At 34.8% G+C, this 14,961-nt stretch overlaps 1 protein-coding gene across 3 annotated transcripts in view; it reads right to left on the bottom strand.

Moving 5' to 3' along the window:
* Positions 1-8,266, bottom strand: part of btbd7 (BTB (POZ) domain containing 7) — a 31,038-nt gene extending 22,772 nt beyond the window's left edge. For all 3 annotated transcript variants that reach the window (XM_028438658.1, XM_028438659.1, XM_028438660.1), the window contains exon 1: positions 7,939-8,266. The gene's annotated coding sequence lies outside the window, so the exon portion shown is untranslated. The remainder of the gene's footprint in view (positions 1-7,938) is intronic.
* Positions 8,267-14,961: the final 6,695 nt, after the last annotated feature.

Genomic DNA, 14,961 nt, shown 5'->3' with positions numbered 1-14,961 from the left:
ATGCAGAAATTCTAAAATGTAAGCACCACGTCAACTAAGGATGCACCAGGCGGCTATAACGTATTCAAATGAGCAAACCAAATTTAACTTGAGCTGCAGTGCAGAATCCTAAAAGCATCAGAGACCTGACTTGCACTGTTCAATGGGAGGAGTCTTTGCCATATATTCTCCCTAATGATAACAATTCAGACACTTTTTCTGCAGTTTAGGCTGAGACAGAGTCCTGCTCTGTTGGGCTCAGCGTGAGCAGAGAAAAGAAGTGGCACCATAGACGGTGGGAGGAGTGTGTGTGTGTCTGTGCGGGGGGGAAGCAGACGCCGGCCGAGCTGGTCTCTGCGTTCCTAATGAGAGGTGACAGGACACACTCCCTGCCCCCCACCTATCTCTTTCTGTCTGCACACACATCCAGACGCTAACATGTGCACCATGTCAAATCGCTCACCTTGCCTCAGTCCTCAAAAAACAACTTTATTTCAATCAAAATCAGCATCTCGCCTCATGCAGCAGTCTGTAGATGCTGATTTTCACCCTACATCACCCTGCAAAATTACTTTGGCACAAAAGGAGTACCAATGTATTATTCAAATGACACGCAGGGCACATTATCAATCATTTATGTGCCATTCCTTATCACACTGAGTGAAAATGGAAGAGGTAAGCAAACGGCTTGGGTTTTCTTTACACAATACCACATTGTAACCATGCATGTTTTTTTAAATGTAATTTCAACTAAGCTTTTGTTTACAACGTTAACCAGTGAAAACATATATGTCTTCATTATTTATTAATTTCATTTAGTAAAGTTTACTTCAAACCTTCAACACAAAGTACAAAACCAAAATTTACATAAATGGCAGGATTATGTGAGGCTGCACAATTACTCAAATTATTAATTAATTTTGGTTGCAACGATTAAATTAACCTAACTGTCGGCAATATATACATTTAAAATATGGGCTCTGCAGTCTGTAGCCCAAGAATTACGTCAAAAGTACTAAATTAATTTTGATAAAATTTTAATGAAAATAGACCTTACACCATAGAACTAAGGATGCACCGATCGAGCAGCCAGAAATAGCATTTAAATATTTCGGAGGAAAAAAGAGAAAAAGGAAAAGCCCCTGAGATATGAGGTTGTGCCTCGTTTACAATAGGTCGGTCAGCCGATCGATCGGTGCATCCTTAGTTCTATGGTGTAAGGTCTATTGGTGCCGATTTCCCTAATTTTGGGGATGGGCCGATCCTTGCATATGAAACCGATCTTTTCTTCCTCAGCAAAGATCTTGAAGTCAGTCATAAAGTCAGCCACTGTCCCCTTCTGCTGTGAGATGAGCGATAGACCCGCCCACCAGGTCATGTGTGCATGTGGATGCGCCCCTGCTACACAGGATAATAACAATCACCCAAAGCACAGTTAGCTTAGCATATCTGCAGTATTACCCAAAAAAAAGGAGAGCAAAAGATCACAATTTAAATTCCTGTAACACTGAAATAAGTCCTGGTGGAGCTGCAAAAAAACGCAAACTCATTCATCGTTTAAGAAACCACCACATCGCTGAGTATGCATGCCGCATTTGAAGCTAGTAATCAAGCTAATGCTAAAGCTAGCGGCGCAAAGAGCCACTTAGTTTTTGGCAAAGAGCTGAAAACAGGTCTGCAGTGTAACCTGCTGGTAAAGTTTATTTTGTTTTTAAAATGTGACAAATTAAAGACTAAAGGAAGTAATATAGTTTAATATTTTGGACAGCAATGTTGTAATCATGGAAAAATTAAGAATTTATTTCCAAGATAATAAAAAATCATCAGTCATCTCACAAGTTTGTCAATAAAATGGTACGTGTGCTCAATGACTTGTTTTTAAAGTTTAAATGCCTGTTTAAAGGGGAGGTATTCAAAGAAGCTCCTTTTGTGATAAATGTCATAAAACTTATATATAACACAGGCAGGTTAATTATTTGTTTTGTATTTATTTATTTATATTACTTATTATTTTTATTTATTCTTTTCTAATTTCAACTTTATTATTTGTCTTTAATAACTATATAATAATATTCCTTGTTTGGTACATTCAGTAGTTTACCTATAGTAGTAGCTTGATTCATTTACATCACAAAACCGCCCACAAAAAAAATTCATACATCTAGTTTTAATCGGCACTATTTTCTCTTCCGTTTCCATCAATCCGCGCTGCCGTCTACGTCATCGGTGCGCCTAATCCCATCAGCTGTTGATAGCGCGACTCGCGGACAACATGTCTGACTCCGCCGATGGCATCCAGAGTTGCCATCGGTGGAGTCAGACATGTTATCCGCGAGTCAAGCTTTCAAACGCATATCTCTTTTTCTATTAAAAACGCACAGTCATGTGGCCCCGGAAACTAACCGGGACTACTTTCTTGACCAACTTCAAACGGCCAGAACTCGGACCAGGGAGGTGACCACTGAGTGAAACAATGTGTATGCACTATAGTGATGGTGAGAATTGCATACAACGTCATGTCTAAAATAGGCGAACTATCCCTTTAAGTGTCCTAATACCAATTATTTAAAAATGTATTTTTTAGAGCTTTTCACTTTTTCACAAATTTCCTATAAGCACCTGAAAGACATGTCAACTTTACGCATGTTAAAAAATGCTTTAAACTCATATTTTAACCAATATTAATGTATATATCATATTTTTTTTAAAGCATTTGTTGGTGTAATGATGTACCTTTTTACGTAATGTATGTTTCTGTATATTTTTTCTATTCTTACATGTACTAGAATCGTGATTTTTTTTTTTTTTTGAACCCCAGGAAGAATAAAAAAACCACAACAATGGAAGCAAATGGGGGATCCAATGAGCAAATAAACAAATGCCTTATGTGAGCAGCAACCCATAATGTATGTTGTTTAGTCAACTGTTTACCCTTTAGCCCAATAAAGCTTTACACTTTATGAAAGCATCTTTGTTATTCTTCTAAAGAAGAGCAATAACCGAGCAAGCGAAAAAACCTGAATAAAATCACACCAACTCTAGAATGTTCCCCCGACACTTTGGTGTCAGCTGCACAGGGCTCTTTAAGTGTCCTCACTGTCACACGCAGCTCTGCCAATTGAGCGTTTTCAAACAGCACTTTTATTAGTGCGTCGTGTCTGCCGTTGCACAGTCCACTTTGTGATGTGCATAAAATTGCATGCCGAGCTTGGAGGATAAAAATAATAACGTGCTGCTGTCACAAAAAAATACACCTAATAGCCTGTGGGAAGAACCTGTGCAGACTTTAATTATACACAGCTTGGCTCTGGACACCTGATACAATCAGCGGTGCATTAAGAGGGTCATAAAGAGAAATGCAGCGGTGAGCAGAAACCAGACATTTCTTACACAAACGACCTCTAATCTATTGACGTGTGGACATAGAAGCCAGAGATGGATATTTGAAAGCACACGTAGATGAGAGACATAAAGCCTGGTGAGATTTTTTGGGGGAAAACTCAACAGGAATAGAAATGATATGACTGTTTACTTGAGCAATGTTTGTTCTAATCAAGTAAGTCAATATAACATAAATATCAAGCTTTACAGGTTATTATAGGCTGTATCATAAGAAGGTAGAGGTCAGAAGAGGCTGGATACCAGGTGACACGGACTAATGAAAAGAAAGACCTGTCTATGGATGTCACCCTAACAAATTAAAGAGTGGTACCACATACTTGACATTTCAGTGACGACACTGTCAGATGATTATGTTTGGCTCTGGGGAGAAATGAACTCAAACAAGTGTGAAAAAAAGGAATGTAGTTGTTGTCTTTAAGACCCTTGGGGTGAAAAGATTGCACCCTGGTTTCCAGCCTGTGCCAGGCTAACACAGGCAAAACTAGAGCTGGGCGATATGGACCAAAACTCATATCTCGGAATTATTTCTCAAAATGGCGATATACAATATTAATCTTGATAATTTTAAATCAAAGTCTGACCAGAAAGATAATTCTGGGTTAAATTTGCAGATGAAAAATGCCACACAGGCACATTTATTAACAAACAGCGGCACAATATTTGCCACTTTTGTTTTTTTCTGCTCTAAGGGACAGCACGTGTGAGTGAGTTCTGTAGTGTGGCTCGTTTAGGTGAAGGTCTGGTTTAGGACGCATTTAGAAATCCATCTAACTGTGCTTTTCATGATGTTATGAGAAGTATCGAAAGCAGCGAATCCTAAAATGAGTATTTTAATACAAAATAAGCCATAAAATATATATCTCAGAAATATGGAAAAATTGTAAAGGATACTGTCCGACTGTACTAAGAAAAATATCAAATACTTGTATGGTGTTATTGGTATAAATAAAAACAAGTATAAAAAAAAGAGATATCTCGATATTGTCATTTTCTAAATCTCTAAAATAGAAAACTCAATATATCGTGAATCTCGATATAATGCCCAGCCCTAGGCCATACTATGGTAGAGTAAGACATGTAAAGGGCAACAATAGATGACGATGATAGATCACTGGATGCTAAAGCTAAAATAGAGATGTAAATTCACCAATCATGATGATGCCTGGAATGATAAATGTAGAGCTGGACGGTATGACCAAAAATGTATATCACGATAATTTTCTAAATTTTAACAATTTCATGGTATATGATGGTATTTTTTTTATGCATAATCAGGTGTTCACAGCATTTTCTACTGGTTGAGAGGAATTAATGCAGTAGATTGACATAGGATGGTCTATTATACTGTCATGATGAGTGAATATTGTAGAATAAGTTAATAATAATTGTATTATTTAATAATAATATTACAATATACAAAGCCATAACTGACAATTATACAAAATAACACCAAAAATACACATAAATGACAACAAAAACTCAAAATCACAACAAATATACACGGAATGACTCCAGAAAAAACAAAACAAAATTAAAACAGGAATACACAAAGTTAGAGAATAATTTAGAAAATGAATAAAAAAGCACACAAAATAACAGAAAAATACGGCAAATATATACAAATTGAGTAAACTCCAAAAACACACAAAATTTACAAGACAAAATTACCCAAAATGACTCCAAAAACACATATTTAATCAAAATTAAAAAACACACAAAAGACAACTACAAAAAATACAAAATAAGTACATATGATTACACCAAAAACACAAACACAACAAAACCACTGAAAATTAGACAACAGTTTAAACTCAATGACTCCAAAAGCCGACAAAATGACCAAATAAATACATAAAATGACTGGAAAAAAACACTAAACAACAAAACACAAAAAACACAATTTACTTTTTTTTATTATAGAATATATTAAGAATAAGGAAATATGGATAGTGACAGAGTTTGTAATCTCAATCCACCATTTGCTTTTTCTGTCGTAGCGAGTCCCTCTAGCAACACGGCTCCTTGAAAATGGGCGGGCGGAAACGCGGCGCAGTGTAGCTCAGCGTTCCAAACGTTGTGTAATCAAATAAACCAGTTCGGCATTATAATAAAAATTAATATCATAATGAAAATATACACCAGTATTCGGTATGAACTGGTATACCGCCCAGCACTAGATAAATGTTTACTTAAACTCTGTTTAGCAGGATTACGTTAAAAAGTGATTAATGGATTTTGGCAAAGTTTTAACCAAAGATAGACCTTACGCCATCGAAGATTCCATTAAATTTTGGAAGGGATCTACTAGTAAAGTCTAGTAGGGAAAAAATTTGTAACAATGAATACCAATATTAATCCAAATTGTTGATTCCTCCTGGGTTTTGTTTGTTTATTTATTTTACTCTAATGTAATGTCTTGGGTATAAAGCATTTCAGCCAAAGTCCAGCTCAGTTGTTTTGTGGCAAGTATTTGCAGGTTTACTGCAAGTCATGGTCTTCTGAGTATGTACTTCAGATAATTACACGTCATTATACTGTCTTGGAGCCCATAAACAAATACTTAACCTGGTTTAAAAAAAAAAAAAAAAAAAGAAAGAGATTCAAGGGGCAGTAAGTATGAAACTTTTTGTGTTTGTTTGTTTGTTGCTGTATTGTTTGATACAGGATCATAAAGGCAGGATAAGGTTAGGATTTGAAGATTTGTCAGCTGTTTGTTAATAAATGTGCCTGTGTGGCATTTTGTATCAGCAAATTTAATCCAGAATTGTGTTTCTGCTGGTATTTAAATTAAAAAATGTCAAGATTTATATCGTATATTACCATTTTAAGAAAAAATTATATAGTGTTATCTAGTGTTGATAGGGCTGGGCAATATATCAAGATACATCCAGTTTTCTGTTTTGGCAATATAGAAAATTTAAATATTGCCGTTATCGAACTGTATATATATGTATTTTTATAGCTTATTTTGTACAAAGTGTCTATAATTCCGGACCCGGACCTCAGACAAACCTGACTATAGTTCAGGCGAGACTCAAAGATTCTTCCTTCCGTTGGTATGGGTTCGAATCCCACTTCTGACATTTTTTTTTTCTTCCCCATTTTAACATATTTAATAGAGCAAATTCCACCTTTAACAATACATATACAAAAAAAAAAAAAAAAAAAGAAAAACATTATAGGGTACTTCCTGGGTTAGGGTTAGGTTTTTTTTTTTTTTTTTTTTCCCATTTTAACATATTTAACATGGCAAATTCCACCTTTAAAAATACATTAACAAAAAAGAAACATTTTAGGGTATTTCCTGGGTTAGGGCTAAAATAACACGGACAAAAATATAGCGACAAGGACACGGGTCCGGCAGTGACGGAATGCGCACAGGATGTGCCGGTGTAGTCGAGAATAAACCTACCGTGAAAGTTTTCTATGGTAGCCAGTGGGCATACGGACCTGTCGAACTGCGCATGCGTGTCCGTTATTTTGAAAAAAGGTAATAATCTTTCCTTTCATTTTTAGGGTTAGGGTTAGAAATAGGGTTTATCATAGTAGGAAAAAATAAGGTAGCAAAATATTGTACGTATACGTGTGTATTTTTACTACGTTATTTGTGCGCATGCGCCTGTAGGAGGCTTTCACCCGTGAGATTCTTTTTCACTACACTGGAACTATAACCAGGATTGTCTGATGTCCGAGTCCGGACCTATAGCAACAGCCTATTGTGTATCAAAATACCTGTTTTAGGAGTCGCTGATTTAAAACGTATATAACCATTTTATGGAAAAATATCGAGATATAAGTTTAGGTCCACATCGCCCTGCTCTAATCGTGATATATATTACGTTGTTTTGTATCGGGATATATCGCATCGTGACCTGCCAAATCGTGAATTGTATCGTCAAATTAATGGCAATGCACACCCCTAATTTGATCACATCACGTGTCTCTGAAAATAGTTTGCTATCAGAAATAATGACATGGTTGTAAATTAATGGCTAATAAAGACTTGTGTGCAGTGACTGACTGTTCTGTTGCCATAGCTCAGCCTATCAACACCCTGACACGGAGGCAATAACCAGCAACATGCAACACATTAAATACACATTTTTAATCCGGAACTTCTCCATCGATTCACACACACGCAGAGAAAACAACGAGGTGCTCCCGTATGCATGAAGAAATCAATAATGTGAAATGGCTTTGTGTGCTTTTTCCTTTTCACGCAGCTATTGTTGCTCTGTGAGCTACTGGTGGGGCTATCGGCTGCTGAGCGGAAGCTTGACTGAAAAGTGCGTCTTAAAGCATGAATATTTTAGTGTAACGTGTGACTGTGTTCACCAAACAAGGGAATTATTCTGAAAATATCAAGCGATAAGTAAGCTAGAATGGCTACATCCAGCACAGCCCTGTCATTTAGTCGCATACAATGAGAGGCTAGGAGAAGCTATCCCCCTGTTGTGTCGCTTAGACTTTACCCCCACATCTGAAACGACATTTCACCTCTTCCGAGTCGAAAACAAAGCAAGTTGTTCAAAATAAAGAGTCCATATAGATACTTACATGAGAGCGGAGGGCTTCGTGGACATGATGTATCTGGTATCAGTCGTAGTTTTAGGTTGTAGACTGATCCAACTTGTCTGTGATAGGGGGAGAAAAAACGCAGCTCAACACCTTCTTTTTCCAACTCTACTCATTACGCATGGCTCTCCTCGACGTCAACGTTCACATTATGAACCCAATATAGTCGCACTAGCACTTGCATCGACTTTCTGGAAAATTTCTAAACGTTTATATCTACATTAAACTAAAAAAAATGACAGTTTTTACTCTCGGTTCAGCTCGGTATTTCCCCATAGTAGCGCTACGCCTTGCTGGGCGGTTGTTATGGCCTATCCCAAGCCTACTTACTTCAAGCTAAAAGGAATAAAAAAAATACCACATCCGGTTAGAAGTTTCAAAATATACCAAAATATACCGTATTGCTTAATTAGTTTTGTTTTTGTTTTTTTAAAATCCACGCGCATCCTCATGTATGTTTATAAAATAGTATTTTATAGTTGATGACAACTGAGGAAAACAAACTGGAGGATGTTTTTTTTGAAAACACCACCAATTGATTCTCTTCATTGATCATGTTCACTTCCAATAAATAAATAAAAAAATGAGTTTTTTCAGGTAATTTTTTTTTTGGTATTATTTTGTTTTTTGGGCTACTTTTTTCTGTTTTCTGGCATACTTTTCCCTGCTTTTATGACTATTTTTTTTTCCTGTTTTCTGAGTATTTATTTTTTATTCTTTGTTTTTCGTGCTAATTTTATTATTATTATTATTGATTTTATATTTAATTTTTTTACAAATTATTTGTCAAATTAATAAAGCTGGCCATGTTTACTCTCAATAAAGAAATTAATGCATTTGTTGTTTCAAATACCCTCTAAGCTCAGAAAAAATAGTAAAAAAAAAAAAAAAAAAAAAAAAACTGGTGGAAAAACGTACTATGAAAAACAGAAGAATTAGAAAAAAAAAATTGTCCAAAAGACAAAACAAAAAATTTGCCTGAAAAACAGGGGAAAAAATACTCCAAAAAAGTGAAGAAAATAAAAATTTAAAAAAAGAAAAAAAATTGCCCGAAATACTGATTTATTGATTTATTCAAGTGAATGTAACTTTAGAAAATTACATTTATTTTGAAAGGAACTTTTCAAACTTCCTTCACCCAAGAGAACATTACAGCTTGTCGTTAAACTATTAATGAGGGCCGTCAGTGTCTTGTATAAAATATGTTTGAGAGCGCCCTCTAGTGAGTTTTTAGTGGTAGCGTGTATTGAAATTAGTTTTTAAACAATAAACTTGTGCAGAAATAAAATAAATCTAAAGGAGTTCAAATCAGCAAGAGATATTTTTTGCAACAGTTTTTGCGTGTGTACAAAACCAGTTTCATAAATAGATGGGTGTTTGCATAAACAAAAGGAAAAAAAAGGTAAAGAAAACTTGAAAATCAAAGCAAAACAGTTGAATAAAGCACATCTAATCCTGATGCGTCAGATTATGAAAAAAAACAAGGAAATCCACATCAATTATTGCTTTTTTCTTACTTGAATTGTTATTCAAGTGTCCTGTAGAGGGCGACAAAATACATTCATTCAGAAGACATGCTACACGTATGAAGGTTTAGAGGTGTATTGCTTTAAATTGGTCCAAAAAATTGACTGGGATGTATTTTATATTTTTGCTGTCTCCATAATTTAGTCTTTTTGAACACTAAGAGCCTCGTGTAATTTTGCCTGATTATTTCAAAGTAAAACAACACAATAGATGTGGAAAAAATGTGATTGAATAACCTGAGAACCAAATTATCAACATTCATGTCAGAATTTATAATAATGACCAATCTGAGCATTGATATAGACAGAAACAAATGTTTTTTTGTTTTGTTTTTTGTTTTTTTGTGTTTTTGCTGTCATTTTGTGCATTTTTGTTGCTTTGTGTTCTTGTTGTGTGTCATTTTGTGTTTTCTCTGTTATGTGTATTTTAGGTGTCGTTTTGTGTATTTTTTTAATTTATTGTAGTTTGTATATTTTAAGAGTGTTTTTGTGTATATTTGTAGTTGTATATACAGTATATATATAAAGTTATATATGTTCTTTGTCCTTTTGTGCATTTTTCTTTGATTTTGTATGTTTTTGATTTTGTATTTTACTATTGTTTTGTGTGTAATTCTGTGTTTTCTGTATTACCTATGTGTATTTTAGGTGTCATTCTGTGTATTTATAATCGCCGTTTCTAAATTTTTAATTTATTTTTGTGCATATTTGCATTTGTTTTGTGTGTTTCTATAGTAAAGTTGTATATGTTCTTTGTCCTTTTGTGCATTTTCTTTTTATTTTGTATGTTTTTTAGAGTCTTTTTTGTGTTATTACTGTTGTTTTGTGTGTAATTTTGTACGTTTTTTTAGACTCATTTTGTGAGTATACCTTTGGGGCCGCATTACACTAGACTGATGGCCGCATGTGGCCCCCGGGCCTCCTGTTGCCTGATTTCTGGGCGGAAATGAAGCACTCAGTTCCACCTATACATCCAAGTTGTTTAAAATAGAAGCATTTATACATCTAAAACTACTTTAACTAAAGCTAAGGGAGACGACATTGCAATCTGGAAATAATGTGTTACTGATTTAGAAAACAAGATTAGATAAGTAAAAATTCAGTATAAGAGAGTTTTCAAAGTTATATACTAGGTTTTTTCAATCTGTATCAGTCATTTAAATTGAATTCATGTTTTACAGTTATATTCAAGGAAAACATGAGTGAGTCGTGAGATGATATAAAAATGTTTGTGGTTTTAAAACAACTGTTAAACCTACTGTTCCATACTGCAGCTTTATTGAGGGTTTTAGGTGTGAGTAAGGACTTGAAAACACATTTTTACAATTTTCCAGTCGTGGTAGTTTAGCCAAAATGTTTTCCTTTAATCATAACTCAGACAACGTCAGTTTATTTACACAAAATGTTTATTTACATAAGAGTCCTTAGGCTGCTCCTCCCAGGAAGAATGATGGGAATCAGATGAAATCACTGGTTCTCACTAAATCACACGCAGGACACGAGAAGACATTTTCAAAGAAACAATTCCTCTGAAAAACAAAAGTTTTGTACTGGAACAATAAGGATGTCCTCTGTGCTTAGGCAACCTTTGCAGACCTGTTTGCTGCTAATGAAGACCTATCAGCGAACCAATATTTCAACCATCTACAGCAAACCACCAAAGGACAAGATCGGCCCAGTGGTAGGTACTTCTAACTCAGGGGTCTCTGTTTCTCTTAAGTGCATGGGCTGCAGATTTTACACAGGAAAATTAGTAAGTTAATCATCATTATGCTCTAGTTTGCACTTTCAAATATAAATACAAGCAATACGTGAATTAATCAGTCACTTAATTAGATTTTGTGATCAGCTTTTATGTCATTTGGGGAAATTCTCTGGAATAATTTGAAGAAATTTGCAGGATTTGGGAGAAATTTAGTTTTTTTTTCTCTAACAATTTCAGGATAAAAATGACTGTTATTGTGATTTTGTATATTTACAAGTTTTTTGCGTATATTTTTAGTCATCTTGTGTGATTTCAGAGTAAAGTTGTATGTTTTTCTTGTTCTTTGGTGCCTTTTTTTTGATTTTGTATGTTTTTTGGAGTCTTTATATTTTTTGTGTTATTCTGTAATTTTTTATTCATTTTTTTGCTCATTTTGTGAGTATACTTTGAGGGGCCCACAACACTATACTGAGGGGCGCATGTGGCCCCCTGTTTCCTAGGTCTGAGCTACAAGAATGATTTCAGAGGTGAAATACGGAGCAAGTATGAGTAATTTAATCATTATTGTGCTCCAGTTTGCACTTCCAAGCATAAATAAATGATAAAATCTGTATAGCACTGATAATATCAAAGCAATAAGTGACAGATATCAGTCCCAGCCCCTTCACTTGCAATTTATTTAATTTTGTGATGCATTTTTATGTAATTTGGGCACATTTTGTGGAACAATTTGAAGAAATTTGCAAGATGTGGGAGAAATTGAGAGTTCTTTTAACAATTTCAGGTTAAAAATGACTGCTATCATGTGATATAAGCATGGGGGAAAATGTAAGCCCTGTTAATATTGTGGAGATTCTTTAAAATTGTGCATTGATTTGGAGAATATGTCTACAACTGAATTAGTTGGCAATTTTCCACAAGGATTCATGGTTTCTCTGACTTTTTTGCTTTTGCTGCAGGCCAAATTGGATGCTCTAAAGGAAAGGGTTCGGCCACCGAGCCTTGAGTTTGACACGTGTTCTAACTTATAGAGAGAGGCAGAAAACGTGCTGTTTGATGATGTATACTGGGATTAGCTGAACACCAGTAGAGGAATGCAAAGACCACAAAGTCACTTTGGGGACGTGGTCTCTGTGATACTTCACTTTATTGCCAGTAATGTGTGGAATTTAAGCAAACTGTTTTCCGTGTTCCTTCAAGAGTGAAAGAGATGTTTTATTTATTTGTTGTCCATAAGTCAGTGAGAAGCTCATGGCCTATGTAATGATACCCAATGATGTAATGATACCACAGCAGCCAGCGTCTGTGCCGCTATAAATCGTCCGATCTGTCCTCAGGGACAGAGACAAGGGCTTTTAACAAGTACGTTTATAGGGAGAAAAAAGGTGGAGTAAAGGAAATGTCTTGGCAGGGAGATATGAACTGCATAGAGAGTGAAGATAATAAGCATTTTTCTTTTAGCACTTAACGACACAAACTCAAATGAATCTTAAATGCCGTTTGCTATTGTGTAGTATGCAGTGTAGGGTGGTCCATCAAAGCATGGGGGAAAAATTAAGTTTCAGCATTTAGAATAATGACCTATCTGAGCATAAACCCATAAATAACAAATAGCTTTTATAATTTTGTGTGGTTTTTTTTTTTTTGTCATTCTGTGTATGTTTGTTGTTGTCTTGCTCATTATGAGGCCTTATGTGCATTTCTGTTGTCCTTTTGTTTATTTTGCCTCTAAAATGTCTGATTTTAGAGTCATATTATGTATTTGTGTTGTCATTTTGCATTTTTTGGAGTAATTTTTGAGTATTTCTGTTGTCGTGTTGCTCGTTTGTTAGTACTGTGGGTTTGTGGAGTCATTTTTTTGTGTTTATTTAGTCTTTTTGTGTACTTTTGTTGTCATTTTCTGTAATTTGGTATATTTCTTTAGTCATTTTGTGTATTTTTGTTGTCATTTTATGCTATTTGGAGTCATTTTGTGTATTATTGTTGTCGTTTTGTTCTTTTTTTCCTTGTCTTTTACTGTATTTTCCTGCAATGTTGTGATTCCTTGTATTTTTTAATGTATTTTTGCGTTGGTTTTCTGTCATTTTGTACATTAACTTTGTGGGCCTTATGAAATTAGACCGAGGGCCACACGTTTTTATACAAGTTTCAGTAGAACAAAACCACACATTTTCCAATATGCCTTTTTTATTTGGCTCGCTATATATGTTTTAGCATGGAGCAATTTTCAAGTGTCTTGAACAACCTCTAAATATCAAATCATTTGTATAAAATGTGGGGTCAGATATGGAACCACATGCAGGGTTCTAACTATAGAGAATCTAAAAAAACATATTTTTTTGGACTACCCTAATGCGGTGGTTTAGTTTTCTGCTAAATAGCACCATGGCTATCATCAGTAAGACACATGTTCTGTGGACATTCTTTCAGCAGTGTGCCATTGCCCTGTGTGCTTTTGCTGTGACTCTCCTGGCCCCCGCTGGATGGATCCTGCATCACATGCCAGAGTACAGGAAAAAATCACCTCCAACTCCTGACTGACAGTATTACCTATCATCACATCTGTGTCACAATTTATATAAATGTGTTTAAAAAGTAAAACTCTTTTAACCTCAGCATTATGAAGTTGTTTATTTAATTTAAATGTATCGATAGTCATATATGAAGGTATTTGTTTCAATATTTGGGTCCACATTGAATAACGAGATACGAAAAAGATTCATGCAGCAGGACTGACTGACACAATTATCCATTTCCATTATTCTACAATAACACAATTCTACAATTTTCTCTGTCCACGATGTGAGACTGGAATAATCTACATAAAGACACCAATAATTATGTGCATTAACTTAAAATATTCTTTAAACACAATTTAAAATATTTATTTTAATTAGTAGGTTTTTAAAGCAAAGCTACCTTAATTCTAAGATAAAGTTTAGTAACAAAAACATCGAGGGCTTATGTATGTGCTTAGGAAAAGAAAATGTTCTGACACAACATGAAGATGCAGCATGTGAACTTTTACAATGTTTACTTGACCAATAATAGGCGTCAGGCATAGACGCATGTTGTCGCAGATGCATGTCAAGAACGTGAAGAAAATGATTGAATGAATACAGTAAATGAATGAATGAAAGAATTAATTACTGAATGAAAGTATTAATTACTGAATGAATGATGTAGGTTTAAGGGTCACTGGTGACCAAAACTGATTATAACATTCTACCTTTTCACATTCACAAAATTTTTAAAATTTATATCAGAAACACTGTCGTACATGCTTCAATTTAAAAGGGAAAAAATAGTCTTTACCAGTTTTATTCTGCACAACATGCAGAATAATAATTTAAAAAAAAACTAAATACTGCAAGAACATTACCGGAAAGACAGAACACATACAGTATGAGTGACTAATTCATATATTAGCCTTAAGCTCTTCATGGAGGATTTAAAGTTTAGATATAAGACAACAAAATGGATCTTAAATGTTTATGTTGCATCTGCATGTTTAGATGCTGAACTGCTCTTTTGATTTAGTGCTTAACTAGACCTTTTAAACTGATAGAAATTAACACAAATGTGGAAGGTGTCACAGCAAATTGCCCTTACAAAGGCTACTCAGGTGTTAAATATTGGGAAACAAATTCAAGAAAAGATAAGGTTGGTATGTACATAATTTGTTGGTATGTTACAATACGGGCACAGAACCACGTTTAAAAAACACGTGATTTTTTTTTCTTCTTTTTTACGTTACTTTTGACCAGATTTACA

This window comes from Gouania willdenowi, chromosome 22, assembly GCF_900634775.1.
Source record: "Gouania willdenowi chromosome 22, fGouWil2.1, whole genome shotgun sequence".
In the NCBI taxonomy this organism is placed as follows: domain Eukaryota; kingdom Metazoa; phylum Chordata; class Actinopteri; order Blenniiformes; family Gobiesocidae; genus Gouania; species Gouania willdenowi.
The sequence above is the reverse complement of the archived record's forward strand: the minus strand, read 5'-3'. Positions and strand labels throughout refer to the sequence as shown.